The sequence below is a fragment of the Aotus nancymaae genome, unplaced genomic scaffold (assembly GCF_030222135.1).
Source record: "Aotus nancymaae isolate 86718 unplaced genomic scaffold, 86718_ANA_hifiasm-v0.15.2.pri h1tg000044l, whole genome shotgun sequence".
NCBI lineage: Eukaryota > Metazoa > Chordata > Mammalia > Primates > Aotidae > Aotus > Aotus nancymaae.
In genome coordinates this window covers 7755891-7775266 of record NW_026988458.1, presented here as the reverse complement: position 1 = coordinate 7775266, position 19376 = coordinate 7755891, and the positions used below count along the sequence as shown (strand labels likewise).

The following is a 19376-nucleotide window of genomic DNA, read 5'->3' as shown; positions in this document are numbered from 1 at the left end:
GATCTTATTTTATAAAATAAGCCTAATTGATAACCAGAGACTTTCCTAGCCCCAACTTAAGAAGTTACTTTGCAAAATAAGCATATATACAACGATATGTTTTAAAATAATTAATTAAGTTTCACATACAAAAAAAGCATTGCAGACTGTATTACTTTTGTTGAGAAAAATGGATAATTATGATCATTCTATAGAAATATACATATCTACTCTAGTCAAACCACTTAAATCCAGGCAAGCTTTGCAGTGGCCTATAAAAATGAAGCCTAGGCTGGACACTGTGGCTCACACCTGTAATCCCAGCACTTTGGGAGGCCGAGGTGGGCAGATCAGAAAATCGAGAGATCGAGATCATTCTGGCCAACATGGTGAAACCCCATCTCTACGGAAAATACAAAAATTAGCTGAGCGTGGTGACGCACGCCTGTAGTTTCAGCTACCCAGGAGGCTGAGGCAGGAGAATTGCTTGAACCCAGGAGGCAGAAGTTGCAGTGAGCTGAGATCGCACCACTGCACTCCAGCCTGGGAGACAGAGCAGGACTCAATCTCCAAACAGAAAAAAAAAAGTTCAGGTCCAAATTCTGAGTTCATTTGAAAGCATAAGCTAATTATTGACTTAGGAAAGTTCATACCCAGATTTTATAAGTTGTTGTTTTATGCCTTCTGTTGAAAGACAATTAAATCTCACATACAGGTAGTGAAAGGGTGAGCTGAAGCGAAATCAAAATTGTCAAAAATAGCATACAGTTCGATGAAAGTAATGAATGGGTCAGTTTCCTTGAAACAATATTGATAGCAGCATTTGGTTCAAATTTAGTTTTTTCCTTACATAATTTTTAAAAAATTTTAATCTTCATCTTAGCAAGTCTAATATTAATGTCTTTTAATAAAGTGCAGTGATGTTAAGATGTCATCTGTAATCATTCGCACAATTCCTTGAAAAATTAGGAAGTGGAGAATATTAACTCCATTTAATATTCTCAGCATAATATAAAATAAGAAATAAAAGGCTCATATTTTACGTAAATTTCAAAGTCCTTGTAGTTTCCTAGGACATGAAAAAATTTTAGCCTCAGTCTCAAGTATTCTTTTTAAAATTATTTAAGGCTTTTCAATAATCTATGGTTAGTAAAGAGTCAAAGAGGAATATGGTTTTTAGACTTTAAGAACTCTTACTCTAGAAAAAAAACATCCAGCCTCACTTCCCACAAATGCCAACATTACAGTTGTAACGGAACCTGTCAGGCAAAATTAATAGTGGCATTATATTATTTTCTCATTGGAATAGGCACAAACAAGCAAAATAAGAGCCTAAAAAACAATAATAAGAGAAATCTGGCACTACTGACTGATTCTGGCTTCTGTTAATTTTTATGGCTCAGAGTAAGAAACAAGCTCATGTTTAGTTTCTGACAAAAATATATTTTTTATTTCTTTCTCTATTATTCATCAAATCGAGGAACCAGACCTTACATCTGTGAAGAGTTAAGCCAATCAATTTCTTGGAAATAGGCGGGAGATGTTTATTTTTTAAGAGCTCAAGCTAAGAATTTTAAGAACTGATGATACCTTTCTTTTTGGATTATCTATTTTTGAATCGTGTGAAGGGTTTTAACATGTAATATTGTTGATGTCAATTAATTAAATAATCTCAAGTAAGTCAGTCTTATTTTTAAAATTCCCTAAAGGAGTAAAATTTCCCCGTAGCAACTATGAAATGTTTGGATAAACACTTGCTGTGTGAATTTGAGTGTCTTTTTCTTTTACTGCTTTAACACTATTTCAAGTAATTAGTCCACATGACTAATTGCAAACACATAGATATTACTGTTATTAAACTTGTTCACACAGATTAAAATAAGAATGAATCTCAGCGTTGTGCAGTGCACGGCTTACCCAAGGGTATATGGCAGACACGTTTAGTGGTATAAGTAGTCGTTTTACGATTATTATTTTAAGCAAAATCATTACGTTATGACTAAGTCCCTTTTTGCCAGGTCCATACTTTAGATGGGTTACCTATATTGTTACATGCCTCAAAAGAGGCCATAGGGCTCATAGCAACAGAGGCAGAATAAATGCCCCAGTGAGATTCCAAGAGCATTAGTCATTTGACAGCTTCTTCTTGTTCACAACAAAGCAAGGGCAAGCTCAATCCTTTCTGATGCACTGAAGGACAGCCGCAGACAAAAGACTGATACTAGAGTCTGATATTTAAGAACAAATGACAACTCTTAAAATGTGATCTAGCTCTGAAATGCTCAAGAAAATATGAAAGTAATTTTCAAAGCCCATTCCTTGATGTTTCTTTTTTAAAAGAAACATCATCTCTGGAGCCTTTGATTAAAGAAGGGTGTAATCACTCTTTTTAATTCACTCTGATTTCACCTCAAAAGGGACACCCAACTTCTCTTTATCCCAGATTGGCTCTTACTTCAAACCAAAGAAAGATTTAAAAAGAAAAAAAAGTTACCGCAGTTTCAAGACTCTTCCCAAATGCTTGGAACTTCAGGGATATTTACACATACTAAACTATACTTTTTAAAAGAGAGTTGATGGTCCTTATCTGACGCAGACTAAGTCAGAAGAATTTTAGTTTAAATAGTGTAGCACAGATCATGCACAACTCTGCTTGGCATGTGAAATAACCCAGGCACAAAATATGTATACTTCAAAACTATCCGTGTTGTTTATCTGCATTGGCTAATATCTCTGTGGTAAGCATGCCCTGCTTTCTAAAATAATAAGGAAAATTGCCTTTAAAAAAAAAAAGAATGTATTATATATTGTGTTTGGAGATTAAAAACTGAGAATCAGCATTCATTTCAGGTCCAAAGATGAGAGATCCTGCTTCATACAGTATAACTACAAGAAGAAGAAGAAAAATACCTTAGAAACCATTGTGTTAATTGATAAGTGCATGGCTCAATAAAAGAATGGGAAAGGGTTGAGAAGGAAGGGCAGCCAGGGCAGTTAACACTCAAAAGCTGGTGAGCCTGTCCAACTAATCTGCCTCGTTTGTTTTCACAGCTTTGCCCGGAACATTTGCAGGGATGGCCCGACACTCCCCGCAGAGCCTGAGAGCGAGTGGTGAGCCAAGATACCAGCAGCGCAATGTTTCACCTGCGCTGCCAGATACTCAGACAGAAAAAACACACAACAGTTTGTCAAAACAGCCATCAGCGCGGCGCGCTCGTTTCTCCCGCAGCCCCCGGTCCTGGCTGCCAATGTACACGGCCAGGTTTATCTAAGGGCTGGAGAGATCCTCTTTTAAATTCCCAGCGAGGTGGGGGTGATGTGGCACAGGAAGGGACCGGGAGCGCTCCCCGGGGAGCCCAGGCGCTACCTGGAAAAGGCTTGCTAGACACATTAACCCAGGTTCCCACAGCCTTCAGCCTTAGTCAGCACCTGCACGGTGAAATGACTCAGACACAAGGAAACCATCAGGATCAAGAGGGACTCTGAGCTTCACGGGGAAGCTGGGCTTTTTAACTCCCTTTCCCCCACAATTGCCTGACTCATATGATTAAAAAAAAAAAAAATACAGCATGCAATAAACCTAAGGCAGAATCGGTCCGCCTTTGTCTTCCCTTTGTTATCTTGCAAAGCAAGCATCCGGGTTGCCTTTGGTGGCTTTCCAATTCATTGCCAGCAGAAGCCCATGTGATAAGAACTTTTTGATTAAGCTCTGAATCTTTGGCACATATCAGCAATGCCTAATTATGAAAGATCTAATAATATGTTCCTGTGTTTCTCTAACAAGCACATGTATCTCCATTCAGCATCTTTGACGCTACTGGAAGCAGAGAAAGATACTGACACTACAAATGATTGCACAGAGAGAGGAGGGGGCATTCCTCAAACCTACTCAGAACGGAAGCTGATGTCTTCATTAGACACATACCTAGCAGAAGACAAAACAGGTTACACACAAGAACGGTTCGTTTAAAGTCAATCTTTGTCAGGAAAAAAAAATTGTGTTGCTTGGCAATTAAAACAAGCAGAACAAGATTTTTTTTAATTAACATATTCAAGTGGTAGAGGATGCTCAAATGTTGCTACTGTAGAACTTTCTGCCTCATCTTCTGTCTTTTTTAGATTACATATTTCTAAAAATACATTAGGTGACAGTTTAACAGGCAGGAGAAAGTATATCGGTTTTCTATACATATGGAAATAAGCTCTCTCGGGCAATAACTGGAACAATGGTGGCAAAGTCTATATCAAAGGAAGTGAAACCTGCACAATGCTCCCTTCCTATGATCGGTGTGTGAGCCCTGACTTAATGAGCTCCTACTAGAAGTGCTACCTTGAACAAATAGTGCTTGGTCACCTCCACGCCCCACCCCACAGGCTGCCTGAAAAGTACATAAGAGGGGGCTCCTTAGAAGTGAGATTTACCAACTACATTTGACACTTGATCAAAGCGCATGCATTTGCCTCCCTGAAACAGAAGTGAAAAATACCAAAAAGCTGTCACCGTACCAGGGGGCTTCAGTCTCAGCCTTCTGGGAAAACAATCAGGCAATTCTGTTCTCTGACATGCTTTAAAATATACTTTTTAGAAAATAATCATGGATTCTTACACAGAATCAATAGGGTGCCCATGAAACCGTTTTAGTCACACTCTCTGATTCACAACACTGACAGACGGTATCAATTATGGCAAGTAAATGGGTGAAGAGGGGCTTCTCTCTCCATCGAGCTGAGACCTCACTGCCAGCTTCTCACCTGGGAAACTCACAGCCACCTTCGCTTACATCCTCAAAAATATGCATACAGATTATTTCTGAATTTTTAGAACAAAATATCAAACAGTAGATAAAGGGAGTCATCAGGCTCCACTTTCCAGATGTCAAAGTCATTCTGCAACTGCTTTTCCCAGCTCACCACAAATCTCATGGTTTTGTATCTCTTTGCCTTTTGGACTCAGATTCTTCAAACGTCCGAATCCAATATTTCTGTAGTTGCCCCTTTTCTGGCCTTTCACTAATTTAGCTCATTGAAGCCTGATGTTATCACATTGGTAGATTTCTTATTTTTTTTCCTGGATTGAACAAATAGTTGTATGTTATTTATATGTTGTCACCAGGCCTGAACTTTCCTTGAAAAAATTAGACTTGTCATTTTTCTCTAGGTATGTTATAACTGTTTCTAGCAAAAAGCAACCTTTAAATCCCGAAAAGTTTTCCAAAGTTAATGCACCACCAGGAAGTAAAAAGGTTTCCCTTTTCCCTGGTGATCGCAGTTCATTAATTGCAGACTCCCGGAGTCCACTGGCCCACCCAGTGTTTGTATGGTCCCACGCAAGCAGAGCAGAAATCACTTTTGCTGATCAAGGAGAGATGAACCCTATCACTAAACAGTCTTCAGGCATTTAGCAAATCATTAGCAATCTCCTAGGCAGTGCAGCTAATCTCATCATTCAATTTCTTGGTTGTTCTGTTTTTCTCTGCCAGATAACACTTTATCAGACTGAAATGGAACTTCCCTCTGATCAGGAAAAGGGCATTGAACAAACTATATACATACCTTTGATAGCTTCCTTTTTGGAAAGTGAGGGAGTTTAATTGATAAAGTACCAAAAAATGAAACTGGAGTCCTAAAGTCTAGACACAGTTTTAGCAGCCAAATTGTAAACCAATGGGCTTAGTTTTGACAATCATGCTAAACACAAAGAACTAGAAAAATTTGCTCTCATGATCTTTCCTTAACCATGCATGTAAAGAAAGGAAAAAAAAAAAGGAAAAAATGCAAATAGAAAGTGCTTACCAGCAATCTGGAAAGCCCTTTTGAAACAATGTCCGAAAAATCAAAATGTTTAATTAAATTTACATTTATTTTAAAAATAAAAAATTACTTGATGTATAAAATTTTAGTTCTTGTGTTTGAGTTTTTCTCATCTTAAATTAATTCTTATTTTTAGCATATAGCATATAATATATATAGATATAGTATATTATATATATAAATTCTTTAAGATTGCCTATCTCTCTCCTTTTTATCTAATATCTGTTTTTAACAAAGCAAGATACAGTTGAGCATCCCTAATTCAAAAATTTGAAATCCAAAATGCTTCAAAATTCAAAATTTTCTGAGAGCCAAAACTCAAAGAAAAAGCTCACTGGAAATTTTCAGATTAGGCTTGATCAGCTAAGTATAATGCAAATATTCTTAAAGTCCAAAAAAATCCAAATTCTGAAACACTTCTGACACCTTTTGGATAAGGATACACAACCCGTATAGAAGAGAGAACTATCAGAACACTCATAAATGTTACAAGCACCTGACTACCAAAAAGACGAAGACTAGGGCTTACAACTATAGCAACAAAACAAGTGACATAAAAAGTAATAACCACTTTGGAAGATAGTTTAATGGTTTCTTACAAACAAAGCACACTTTTACTGTAAGAACCAGCAATTATGCTCCTTAGTATTGACCCAAATGAGTTGAACTTAGGTCCACGCAAAACCTGAACATGAATTTTTTAACAGCTCTATTTATTATTGCCAAAAGTGGAAGCAACCAAGATGCCTTGCAGTAGAGGAACGGATAAGCAAGCTGTAGTACATCCATACGATGGAATAATATTCAGCGAGAAAAATAATGAGCTGTCAGTCCATGCAAAGACATGGCGATACTTTAAATGCATATTGCTGAGCAAAAGAAGCCAATCTGAAACATCTACATATTATATATGATCCCAACTACATGACATTCTGGAAAAAGCAAAAAAAAAAAAAAAAAACTACTGAGACAGTGAAAAATAAAATCATTTTCCCAGGGTTCAGAGAGATAGGATGAAGAATGAATGGGTAAAGTAGAGGGGATTTTTAGGAAACTGAAACTATTCTCTATGATACTGTACTGGTAGACACATGACATTATGTATTTGTCAGAACGGTGGAATGTACACCACAAAGCCACAAAGCAAGACCACTAATGTAAACTACATATTTTAGCCAATAGTAACAAATCACTATTGGTTCATCAGTTGTAACAAACAACATACATTAATACAAGATATTAATAATAGGGGAAACTAGGGTTGGGGGAGTTAGGGTGAATGTGGGGACTCTGTGCTTTCCACTCAATTTTTTTATAAACCCAAAACTGCTCTACAAATAAACTCTATTAATTTTTTAATAGTCTTAAAAATGCATACTAATAATAGGTTAAAATGCCACTGAAAGTGTCTATAAGTGTCATTCGCAAATATGCGTTCAACGGCTTAGCATATTTTAGTATTTTTTGTTCTGATTGGATATTAGAGTAACCACTAATCATTTTCCTTCAATAAATTATGTAATTATTAGTATTAGGGAGATAAGTGATTCAGATTCTAAAACTTCTTTAGTTTTATAGTCTATAGAAGGAAAAACATATTTCAATATCCCACTTGCCTTTAAGAGTCTAACCCCAGCAAAATGAGATTTCTTCCAACTTGCCCCTACTAAATCAGTTCATCTTTGACAGCTTATTACTTTGTAGACACAACCTTACCAAGAATGCTCTTAACCCCATCATTCTATTCAATGATGAATTATCCATCTCTCCAAGGCTGACCCCTCATTACCCTTCCTCAGTCCTGCACTGTCCAAGCTGCAGCTAGAGCACTGAAAAACACCCCAGGGCAGGAACTTCCAGTGGCTTTTACATGGAGCCCTGGGTCCAGCAGAGGGGCCCCAGGGGTTGCCATTTTGTATGTTTCCCACTCCCAGCCACCATCCCGAGTTGGAAAGGTGCTCAGAATAACTCCTACTTTCTCTATTTTTCCATATTGAAGTTCCAAGTAAAATTTCTTTTGTTAAAAAAAAAGACTTTGCCACCAAAATGCTTTTTTGAAAAACCACTGATACAGACCATATTATCTGCTTTATTATAAATAAAATGAGCTTAATTTCTTTTTAATTTTCTGTTGAAACTGTTCATTCTGCTAGTAAGGGAAATTGCCTCTTTAAAACAAATACACTGATAGCTAAAATTATAGCAAGTAGTCACCACCCAAACGTAATGAGCAGCTCAAAGCAGCAGATACTGACCTAGATGGGAACCTCAAGCTTGGGAAGACAGGAGGATTTCCATGTCATTTAAGATTAGCTGGTGGCAGGGAAAGATGTGTGCTATGGTTAAATCTGTCTTCCAAAAAGCTTATGTTGGAAACTTACTCCCCAGTGCAACAGTGTTGGGAGGTAGAGCCTGATGAGAGATGGCTAGGCTGTGAGGGCAGAGTGAGTGGATAAATGCTCTTATCTCAAAGAAAGGGGGCTTGCTATTGAGGGAGTAAGATTTTTTTTTTTTTTTTTTTTTTTTTTGAGGCAGAATTTCACTCTCACCAGGCGCCAGGCTGGAGTGCAGTGGCGCGATCTCTGCTCACTGCAACTTCCGCCTCCTGGGTTCAAGCAGTTCTCCTGCCTCGGCCTCCCGAGTAGCTGGGATTACAGGAATGTGCCACCATGCCCAGCTAATTTTTGTATTTTTAGTAGAGACAAGGTTTCACCATGTTGGCCAGGATAGTCTCGATCTCTTGACCTCCTGATCCGCCTGCCTTGGCCTCCCAAAGTGCTGGGATTACAGGCATGAGCCATTGCGCCCGGCCCAGGATTTTTTTTTAAAGGAAGTCGTTCAGCCCCTTTCACACACACACACACTCTCTCTTTCTCTCCCCAACCTTTCCTTTCCACCATAGATAACTCAGCCAGAAGGCCCTCAGCAGATGCCAGCACCTCCACCTTGGACTTCCCAGGCTCCAGAACCATGAGAAATAAATTACTGTTCATTACAAATTACCCAGTCTCAGGCATGCTGTTATAGCAGCAAAAACAAACTAAGATACTGTGAATTAAGGAAAGCTGTTAATATATTTATCCAACTCAATGAAAAGATTTTGCTGGACAGAATGACAATCTTCATCCTCTGGGAACACTTACATCAGTTACTTTTATTGATACAAACTGGGTATACTGATCAAAGACATGGAGCCCCTTCAGTCTTCTGGTAGCAAATAACAGTGGCTCAAGCCTGCATCTCACATAGCAGGAGCAAAAACACATGACTGTGGGCGTGGGCATACGCATCCCTAACAGAATCACCTTTCTAGTTTATTTGGAAATAAATGTATTGTGTTTGCTTTCCCTTCATTTCTTTGTTTTACATCAGTTGTGAGTCAGTCCAATGAGGTGCTCCTTGGTGTGGCTCCTCTGTGAAACTGCTAGCCACGCCTTCCTTCTTTCCACAAAACTAATACAAGGCTCTTCTGTGCACTAGAAAGGACTTTTGTTGAAGACCTGGGATAACAGCATGTAATTACCGCACAGGCAAGGAAAAACACATGACTGAAGGCACACTAAAAATTTAGGTACCATCTCCCACCCCAGGGACTGCCTCAGCGGCCAGCTGCTCAGCTGCCACCAGCTCCCTGTAGTTCCAAGTCTCTTTTGCCATCCCTTGCTCTTTCATCTCCTTGTTAAGCCTGAGCTTCCTTCACTGAGTGACTGAAGCAGGCTCAAATATTCTAGGCACTTGATTTCATGTGCATATAAGCTCTAGTATCCTTACTATTCCTACTGGGGCAATTGGCTCCTCCAAAATTTAGGGCTAAGAGTTCCTCATCATAGGGTTGTTGTAAGAAGTAAGTAATTTTGGACAGGCGCGGTGGCTCACACCTGTAATCACAGCACTTTGGGAGGCTGAGGCAAGCAGATCACAAGGTCAAGAGATCAAGACCATCCTGGCCAACATAGTGAAACCCCATCTCTACTAAAAATACAAAAAAAAGAAAAAATTAACTGGGTGTCGTTGTGCACTCCTGTAGTCCCAGCTACTCAGGAGGCTGAGGCAGGAGAATTGCTTGAACTCAGGACATGGAGGTTGCAGTGAACCAATATTGTGCCACGGCACTCCAGCCTGGTGACAGAACGAGACTCTGTCTCAAAAACAAACAAAAAAAAAAGTAAGTAATTTTTTAAAAATTTAATGCTAACACTGAATATTTTATGTACTTTTTGAGCATAGTGCTGGCCACTTAATACCCAATAGCAAGTGATATTACAATCATCTTCCTCGTCTAGGAGATTGTGATAGACATGACTGTACACACCGACATTCAGTTCTTTGTAGATGTTTTATGCCCGCAGTCATGTGTGTCACTCCTGTGCTGTGAGATGCAGGCTTGAGCCACTATATTTGCTACCAGAAGACTGACGGGGCTTCATGTCTTCGAGCAGCATACCCAGATGGTATCAATAAAAGTAACTGATGTAAGTGTTCCCAGGGCATGAAGATTGTCATTCTGTTCAGTAAAATCTTTTCATTGAGTTGGATAAATATATTAACAGGTTCCCTTTGTTCACAGTGTCCTAGCTTATTTTTGCTGCTGTAACAGTCACTCATGATCTCATTTTTCCATTCTTTGCAGCTAGGCAGGGCCACAAGTCTAGGGATGGCACATGGACAGAGAGAGAGCAAGTGATACACAGCATATCCGGCCAAAACCCAGAAGAGCCAGGTGCCTCCTTCACACTCTCTCCTCCCTGCCATGACTGAAGGGCCTTGTGCAATCTTGGTGGCCCCTAAAACTGAGTCATCCTGGACTGCTGAGTCACCCTGGGGAGGACAGCTGCCCTCGTGCATCTTCTAGAACTGCACCAAGCAGAGAGTGAGGGAAAAACGCAGTGTCGTGTACACATCCGAGATGTTGGTGATTCTTGTTACTGAAGCATAACCTAACCTAACCTGACTACAGGGACATCAGGGATGAATTTCTGTGATGGGCTGAATTGTGTCCCTTCCAAAATTCACACGTTGAAGTCCCAATTACAAAAGTAACTATTAGGATACTGGGAGTTTTTGTTTTTGTTTTTTAGATGGAGTTTTGCTCTTGTTGCCCAGGCTAGAGTGCAGTGATAACAATATCGGATCACTGCAACCTCTGCCTCTCAGGTTCAAGCGATTCTCCTGCCTCAGCATCCCAAGTAACTGGGATTACAGGCACCCGCCACCGTGCCTGGCTAAATTTTTATATTTTTAGTGGAGATGGGTTTTCACCATGTTGGCCAGGCTGGTCTTGAACTCCTGACCTTAGGTGATCCACCTGCCTCAGCCTCCCAAAGTTCTGGGTTTACAGATGTGAGCAACTGCACCCAGTCAACATTGGGCTTTTAAGGAGGTAATTAAGTTAACAAGAGGCCTTTAGGGTGGGGGCCTAATCCAGTAGGACTGGTGCTCTTACACAAAGAGAAAGAGACACTAGGGATTGTCATGGACAGAAAAGGCCCTGTGAGGACCCAGGGTCAAGGCGGCCATCTGCAAGCTAAAGGGAGGCCTCAGGAGAAACCAACCCTGGAGGCGGTGATCTCAGACTTCCAGCCTCCAGAACTGTGGGAAACAAATTTCTGATATTGAAGTCACCTAGTCTGTGGCATTTTGTTCTGGCAGCAAGGACAGACTGATACAGCTTTCCAAAGGCCGATAGTACCAGGCATCAGTCCGAGATGGACTAACACCCAGGAAAGGAAAATTTGGAGACCAAAAAGAAAAGCACTTTTCACATTGATGGTATCGTAGGGGCAATTGTCTGACTAACAACAAACAAGGGGGATTTTAGTAAAATGCGGGACCCGCACCTGCCCCAGTCACCTTTGGTCACCGCCTCTGCAGCTGGATTCAGCCTCTGACCGGACCACACTGGGTAAACCTCCCTGCAGTCAAGACTCATCCTCCCATGGGAAAGCCTATAAAGAGAGTCAGGAAAAGCAGCTACAAACAAAGATATTTTTATTTGGGAGAAGACAAAAGAGCTATGACTAATACTTTCTAGGACGTCTTGCCTCTTTAACCCTCTCCCTGTTTATTATTTGTGCTAATCCCATCTGCTCCCCTGCAGTTATCCCCAGCCAGGAGAGACCTTTGTGTTTTACATTAGAGACCTTTGAGCAAAGAAGGAGAGAGTGTGTCTCCTACTCTGCTGCAGACTTGGAGAGAGAGGAATGCAGAGAAGAAGGCAGTTAAGGAGAGAAGGTTCATCACATCCCTGAGGTCTTCGGGAGAAACAGATGAACAAAATTGGCCTCGGAGTTTTAGGAATGAGGACAGCCAGCCTGCGTTGGGTTATAGACCTGAAGTCTGATGGGAAATTACCTCAGAAGCAGAGAGCAAAAGAGGACAATTTCAGAAGTGATTATCTAAGTATTAGACCTCTAGTAGATCTTGATAATAAACTGTCAGAGGGAATTTAGTATGAAGTCAGAGAAAAGCTAAAATTCTCAAGGAATTGGCCGTCAAGTTAAAGTTTCCAAAGACCTGGAAAAATACTGATTTTTCTGATTGGGGTCTTCGAATATGATAGGATTTGTTGAAAAGGAGATATCTGAATCAACTGAAAAAAATTTATCTATCCATCAAGCAGGCTTGCAGCAACAACAGACTCAATGACACAAGCTCCATCTGAAGCACGTGCAATGGAGAGGTCACTGGGAAGCTACAGGCAGGGTTGGGGCAACGTGCAGGGATGCTCAAACACCCAGGGGTTGGCAAAGTCAGGGGAGGAGGCAACGACCCCATCCCTGAAGGGACAAAGAGTGGCATGGTTCGGCTCTGTGTCCCCACCCAAATCTCATCTTGTAGCTCCCATAATTCCCATGTGTTACAGGAGGGACCCGGTGGGAGATAACTGAATCATATGAGTGAGGCTCTCCCATTCTGTTCTCATGATAGTAAAGAAGTCTCACAAGAGCTGATGGGTTTAAAAATGGAAGTCTCCCTGCACAAACGCTCTCTCTCTTTGCCTGCAGCCATTCATGTAAGACATGACTTGCTTCTCTTTGCCTTTCACCTTCTGCCATGATTGTGAGGCCTCCCCAGCCACGTGGAACTGTAAGTCCAATAAGTCTCTTCTTTTGTAGATGGCCCAGTCTTGAGTATGTCTTAATCAGCAGCATGAAAACAGACTAACACAAGAGGAGAGTGTGGTCTTAGCAGAGTTTGGCAAGACCTGGACCAGGAAGATGGCTGGGGTTGGAGCTGGAACAGGGCAAAAGGAAGCATCCGGCAGAACACTGGAGGCAGTGAGGAAGCAAAGGGAGTGAGACCCCCTCCTCCCTGCCCCTCCTATCCTCCGAAACCACCCAGTGTTCCTCCCTGGTCAAAACCACTGGAAGCCAGAGGGCAAGAGAGCCTGGTGCTTTAGTCCACAGAGTTTCAGCCTCACAGAGTACAGGGCAGGGCAGGAAACCCAAAGAAGAGCAAGCACATCTCATCTTAAAACTTCAAGTGGCTTAGACTAGACGGACCCATATACGCTGACATAACCAACAAGGAAAACATGTTATCTCCTGGTTAAGGTCCCAAGACAGGACTGATTTTTCCAGGATCTCAGCAAAATCCACAGGAAATCAGGCTCCTTCTCTCTCTCTCTGCACCCAGTGGCCTTTCCTCAGGCCAGCTGTGCTCCCCAAGACCTTGAGGAGGCCCTGCAGGTGGGGGATCCTCACCCAGTGCAGAGAATAAACACAGGGCGTACTGTCTGTGGTGAATGTGGAAACAATAATAGAACCAGCTGAAACTCTGCTTTTGGTTATCCCCATGTGTCTGCAGAGCTGAACAATATCAGTGATAATAATACTCCTCCCAGACAAAAACTTCCGTTCTACAAGTTCTAAGCAATTACTTGGTAGTGTCAAGTTTTTGTAATATACATAAGCTTTAAATTAACACATTTTATTACTTATCCTTTAATAAACAAAGAATCAGAGAAATCCTGGTTATGCTTGGCCCCCGGTATACCTGGAATCAGTACCACATGGCAGTTTCAACAGTAACTTCCTAAAAACTTGGAATTGTTTGAGTTCACTTCAGCTACAGCTCATGTCCCCCGTTCCTGAGAGAGGAAATATTCCAGTATTTAAACAGTGGCTTTGAAATAAACAGTAAAAGCATACAACTGTAGATGACACAGTTAGAGAGGCTTCAATTCTGTCCATCTATGTGACGACTTAGAAAAAGTTTAAAGTCTTTGACAATGGAATAGCACAAACTCAAAGTGTGATATTTTTCTTTGCTAAGTGCAAACTTTCATTCATACATGAACTATGTTACTGATACTGAATACGTTCTTTAAAATGGAAACTTCTTTTTTTTAATTGTTAGTTGCTTCAAAACTAAAGAACAAATCAAGAAAATATGATTGTAAGTGATTATTATATTATAGCAGAAAAATATGTGTCCAATGTATGTATGTGGGGGGCAGAGAGGGAACATTAAGACAGCTTTGTCCCTCATGTCAAACACACCTGCCGTGCAGGGCTCAGCAAGTCAGGGTGGCCCCTCCATGCCCCACAAGATTCTGTAGGGTAGGCCACATCTCTTATGAGGTCCTTCTCATCAGCAAAGTCCCCCAGAACTCCTGACCAACCTCCCTCGGGTCTCCTCCACTGATGTTTGGCCTCACAGGTAAGGTGAGCAGCCCACCTGATTATCCCCAGGTGGGGACAAGCCCCACCTCCCAAGCCCGCACAGAGCAGAGTGCTGTTGCTGGTGAGGAGCTACTGGGGTGCAAGGGTGTTTGCCGCAGTCATTTTATATCATTATTTAAACACATATTCTAAATTTTATCTGATTTGCTGTTTATTATTTGCAAATATTATATTAAGTGGCACATTGGTCCCAACCTGGATCTAGACTCAGAGAGGGAGCATATGTGACAAAGGATCAGTCCACTGGTGCCCAGAATTCAGCCTGGCTCTGAAGCCGCCGGACCCAGGAGCATGTGCCGGTGGTGTACAGGAGGCAGCCGCCCCTGCTTGCTACCTCCTGCTCTTTGGTATGGGGGACACAGCTCTATTCATTCACAGGTGTTTGCTTTATTACAGGTAAGGGAAGATGAAACTTAAGAGGGAAAAAGGATTGCTCCAGGTCCCCTGCAAAACACCCCAAGTAACTCCCAGAAACAAGACTTTGGGATTTGGGAAGGGAGGGCTGTGAGGTACCAGTGTCCCTGCTGTGGGTACACAACTTTGCCAAGTCAAATCTTTACTACTCATGAGACCTCCTTCATATCCCCAGGCTCATGAGGGGAACTCAGGGTACAGAATAAAAATACATCATATTTTTCACATTTGTTAAGAATGGAAAATCCTCCATCAGAAGTAAGGTGAGCGGCCCACCTGATTGTCACCAGGTGGGACGATTAATCTGAGGGACTGTTATTAGCCCGTTTTCACACTGCTGATAATGACATACCCGAGACTGGGAAGAAAAAGAGGTTTAATTGGACTTACAGTTCCACATGGCTGGGGAGGCCTCAGAATCATGGCGGGAGGCGAAAGGCACTTCTATGGCGGCGGCAAGAGAAAATGGGGAAGATACAAAAGTGGAAACCCCTGATAAAAGCATCAGATCTCATGGGCCTTATTCACCACTACAAGAACACTATAGGGGAAACTGCCCCCATGATTTAAATTATCCCCCACGAGGTCCCTCCCACAACATGTGGGGATTATGGGAGTATAATTCAAGACGAGATTTGGGTAGGGACACAGTCAAACCATATCAGTGGCCTTTTTTTCTTTTCTTTTGAGACAGGGTATCATTCTGTTGCCCAGTCTGGAGTGCAGGGGCGCAATCTTGGCTCACTGCAACCTCTGCCTCCCAGGCTCAAGAGATTCTCCTGCCACAGCTTCCCGAGTAGCTGGGATTACAGGCACCCATCACTACTGCTCGGCTAATTTTTGTATTTTTAGTAGAGACAGGATTTCCCCACATTGGCCAGGCTGGTATCAAACTCCTGACCTTAAATAATCCACCCACCTTGGCCTCCCAAAGTGCTGGGATTCCAGGAGTGAGCCATAGTGTCTGGCCAGATGTGCTTTTTGGTTCAACCACTGAATGAGGCACATCACTACCGATCGACAGTCGTGAATTCACAGGGTAAATACAGCTAAGGAAATAAGCACATCTGTTTGGATTTAAAATAGAAGGAAAAAGGAATTGAATTTTGAACAATTTTAGAGTTAAGAAAGTACTTGAACTATGTGACTTTTTGAAAAGTACATGCTTTAATGCAATTTATTCCATCTTATCTAGTGTATCTATTTATCATCAAAAAGATAGATGCTTAGGAATAACTTTGGACACATGTATCAGTTAGGAATAAATTACATGACTAATGAGAAGCTCCATAATCAGGTTCCGCTATACAGAGGTGAGTGACCACTGGCCTTGGTTCAGTGGCTGGGCTAGTATCTCCCTAACTCCCTAGAACTTTTCCTAAAGACTGTTGCACCAGAATCACGAGACAGTTCCTCCACCTCCAGCCATCAAGTCCAAATACTAACTAACAAGGAAGGTGAAGGATGAAGGGCTTTCTTTCCTTGGGGAAAAAAAAAAAGTGTTCTCCCCAGAGAATTATTCCTGCATTGCATTGGACCAGAACTGTATCTCAAAACTTTGCCTCGCTGAGGGAGACTAGAATTGCAAATATCTAGCTTTCCAGATTCTATAGGCCTTATTTCCTGAATTGTGAAAAACAAAAAGCAAACAAAATAAACAACAGCAACAAAAAAACAAATTCACGTTTTTCTCCTTCCACTCCAACTCTTTCATACCTGGCTGATTGACTTAATAGGTTCACTAGCAGAAACAAGGATAATTTGGAACCATGAGCTGGCCCAGTAACTTTACAAGTGAACCTCTTATGCTTTGAGACATGAGTAGCCCAGGACTCCGGATGGGAGTCCATCCCTCGAGTCCATAGATGTTTCAGACATGGTCCTGTTATCCGATGGCAGAGCCTGGATTTTGGAAGTCTGCTTTGGGGTTCTGGGTTCTGGTTCACTTTGCACTCACTGGATTATACTCTATGCCTCTGTTTGCACTGCATAACTGAGAAGCAAGTCTGTCATTATCCTACTGCAATATAGGGAGGTTTGAATAAAATATTTCAAAATGGTTGTGAAAACCTAAAAACATTATATTGATATAAGTCACTATCATATCCTCCATGCTAAATTAGTCCCATAAAGTCGGAGTATGTAGCTAGCTCATTACTTCTCCTGGGGTGGCCGGGAGGAGAGGGAGCTCTGTCTCGATCAATCCCAGTTTCCTTAAAAACACCACCACCAACAACAACAAAAACCAGTGCACAAAGGACTGCTCCTCCCCTTTCTCTTCAAGTGTGTTTGTCACTTCCTGGACATACCCGCTTCTGCTCATCCCTCTGAGTTACCTCTCCTCCTCTGCCTGGGTCTGCCCCCAGGAAAATTTACCCCACAGATGTAAAGCTTTGTTTTCACAAACAAAACCACCCACTCCACCTGGCTAGAAACAGCCTGTACTTTGGGCACTGAGTTGTGCCATCTTTCATGTCTGAACAGGTTTAGTGACACAATCTGTATTCGGTGCTTTCAAAAATTCACTCGCATATAGTAAGATAACAGCATTTCCATCAGAATATCATGACTATTAGGTGAGATAAATATACTGTCAAATGTAATGACATCCTCCTCCCAGCTCTCTCATAAAGAAGTATTGAGAACACATAATTGCCCTCAAAAGATGTCTATTTTATGATAATCATTACCTAAATATTACACACCAGAGACTTGTACTATTAAAGAGGGCTGGAATTACTTATGAAATATTAGCTGTTTTACTTAAGCTCTTTGGACCTAATTCATAAAAATTAATTCATGGTTTATAAGAATAATCTCTATTCTGTAATAGAATACTTCTGTAGTTTATTAAATTCTTTAATCCTGTCACCCTGATCATGTACATTTCGATTTTAGTCCTTCAGAAGGAAAAATAAACTAACTGTTAGGAGAAGAAACATTGGTGTCAGCAGTCAGGACCAACGTCTCAAAAACCCATGAAGAAATTTACAGACTATGGAGAAAACAAGGGTAAGACAAAGCCAACCCAGATATTGCCACTTTTCAAATGTGTTTGTGACTATTTAGGGGTAAACCTATGCTAAGAAAATGTTTATTTTTTATTAATTTATCTGAGAATATGTGGATCCTTTCTGAGTTTGGAAGCATGATTTCTAATTTTCCTGGTACTTTCCAGGTTCTCCTAGAATGACTTCTCCATGAAGTTTTCAGTGTCTTTAAAATGCTATCCAGAAGTAGCTTCAGCCCTTGGGGCCCACAGCAGACCGTGGGTCTGTGTATGCCAGGAATTTTGCCCAAGATCTTCAGGGAAATGATATTATAAAATTTCATTTATTATTTCTCAAAATCGTGATGGAGAAGTTGTTTGCTCAATGTATTGACTCACATCTGTGTCTGCCTCTGGACTGTCGTACCCATGAGGGCAGGCAGGCTTCGTCTGTCTGGCTGACCTCTACATCCTCTGAGCTAAGCACAGTGTTTCCCACATGATGCTATTCCAGTCAATATTTTTAAACTGAAAACCAACATATTTTACTAACTTTACAGTTGTCCAATGAGGATAATTAATATTAATTCAAGTCACAATATGTCTATTGATTTTTCTACTAAAAATAAAGGCTTTTAAAAATGAGGAAAATAATCTCTTATATATACTCACATTAACCCTATGAGGAATTAGGATAGATTTTATTTTCTATGTGCTATAAATAAGGCACTGAGATGCTAGGAAACAAATATAAACAGTTACATAGCAGGGTGGAAAAGTAACTTAGTATCAGCATATGTGGATTCTCTTTCCAACTTTCAGCATTTACTTTGAGCAAGTCACTTAAGATGTTGGTGTCTTCGTTAGAGACATTATCAGGAACAAGATGACTTCCAAGTTCCTTTCTAATTATACTACCCTCAGCCTCAGCTATAGAGCACTGTCCTAAGATAAATTCAGAGAAAGAAAAAAGTCAAAGTGTGCCTGGTGTCTGCAGGACGTTGCATTTGGCCTCATGGAGTAGAATCTGAGTGCAGGAACATAAGCACATGGAGAGTTATTTTCTCACATAACCCGAGTCCTGGGACAGAAATCCAGCTGGCCCAACTGCTCACCCATGAGCCAGGCATTTCCTGCCACGTCCTTAGAGAGAGACCTTTATTCTTTTGGTTAAAAGTGGCCACTCCACTTCCAAGCTTCTGGAATAAGTTATGGGTAGAAAGGGAAACCACAAAAGGCTCTTCCTAGTTCAGTTTTCCACTTTAGTCAATATTTCAAAAGCTTTTCTGAAAATCGTACTCCAAAAACTTCTGCTTGAATCTCATTGGTCAAAACTGGCTGTATGGTCACCTCTGGCTAAAGGGAGTATGGATTTGTAAGTGTGTCTTAGTGGGCATAGTAGCCTCTTGAACAAAAGTGTGGTTTTCTACCAAAGGAAAAAAGGTAGAATAGATGTTGGCTGGGCAGTCAACAGTTTACCACAAACAGTAGAGTGATAG

At 41.1% G+C, this 19376-nt stretch overlaps 1 long non-coding RNA gene across 1 annotated transcript in view; it reads right to left on the bottom strand.

Moving 5' to 3' along the window:
- The window catches only part of LOC105709151 (uncharacterized), a 36673-nt gene that overhangs the window by 10820 nt on the left and 6477 nt on the right, over positions 1-19376 (bottom strand). The window lies entirely within an intron of this gene.